This window comes from Chrysochloris asiatica, unplaced genomic scaffold (genome assembly GCF_000296735.1).
Source record: "Chrysochloris asiatica unplaced genomic scaffold, ChrAsi1.0 scaffold00028, whole genome shotgun sequence".
Taxonomy (NCBI): Eukaryota; Metazoa; Chordata; class Mammalia; order Afrosoricida; family Chrysochloridae; genus Chrysochloris; species Chrysochloris asiatica.
In genome coordinates, this window is record NW_006408546.1 from 2,132,438 (window position 1) to 2,133,687 (window position 1,250).

The 1,250-nt window shown below is 39.0% G+C and overlaps 1 protein-coding gene across 3 annotated transcripts in view; it reads left to right on the forward strand.

Moving 5' to 3' along the window:
* ANKRD28 (ankyrin repeat domain 28) overlaps positions 1 to 1,250 on the forward strand; it is a 175,949-nt gene that overhangs the window by 37,264 nt on the left and 137,435 nt on the right. The gene's annotated exons all lie outside the window — the stretch shown is intronic.

Consider the following 1,250-nt stretch of genomic DNA (forward strand, 5'->3'; position numbering starts at 1 on the left):
ATAGGAGTGGATAGTGGGTCCGAGAAAAATTGAAGTTTTTCACAACATCTTTTCTCTATGTATCATGGTATTGCTAATTAGTCCCGTTGTGAAGATATTTGATTTCTTTATGTTAAGGTGTAATCCATACTAAAGTTGGAGTCTGGTGTTCATCAGTAAGTGCTTTTAAAATATTTTTTGCTTTGAGCAGTAAGGTGTCATTTACATATCACAAATTGAATGAGTCTTCTTCCAGTCCTGATGCCTTATTCTTCTTCATGTAGTACAGCTGTTGAGATTATTTGTTCCTCATGTTGAATAAGTTTGATGACAGGATACATAACAGACTCACATCATTCCTGATTTTTAAACTGTACAATATCCCCTGTTCAGTTGACTGTCTCTTGACTTATGTACAGGTTCCACATGAGCTCAGTTAAGTGTTCTGGAATTCCTGTTCATTGCAGTGTTCATCCATAATTAGTTATAATCCACACGGTTGAATGCTTTTGAACAACAGAAGGAAACACTGCCTCGTTATGCACCATACTCAGAATTTTTTCATTTGAGCTCATTGCTGTTGCCTCTGTGCTAATCCATCCTGTTGGGCTGCTTCTTTTTCATTGACCCTCACTTTACCAAGCATAATGTCCTTCTCCAAGGGCTGGTTCCTCTTGATGTTGTTGTTAGGTGCCATCTAGTCAGTTCCTCATAGTGACCCTGTATAGGGCTTCCAAGGAGTGGCTGGTGAGTTTGAACCGCCCACTTTGTGGTTCATACTGACCTTTCAATCCAGTGCTTTATCCTATAGTGCCATATCCTGATAACATGTCCAAAGGACAAAAGACAAAGTCTTACCATCCTGGCTTCTAAGACTCATTCTGGTTGTGCTTCATCCAACACAGATTTGTTTGTTCTTCCTGCAGTCCCTGGTACTTTTTAATAGTCTTCCCTAGCACCATAACTCAAATGCATGAGTTCTGTTCATCTTGACTTGTCCATCTTTCACATGCACTTGAGGTTTAGTTCTCTGACTTCTTTGCTTTTGATCTCTTTAGTGAGGTCTTGTGCAGCAGATTTGTCATTTGATTTCTTGACTACTATTTCCATAAATGTTGATTGTGGATCCAAACAAAATGAAGTCTTTTGACAACTTCAGGCTTTTTCTTCATTTATCATGACATTTTTTGGTTCTGGAGTCCTGGTATGGCACTGTACGATAAACACTTAATCACAAGGTTGGTTAGAACCACAGGGTCAGTTTGAACCAT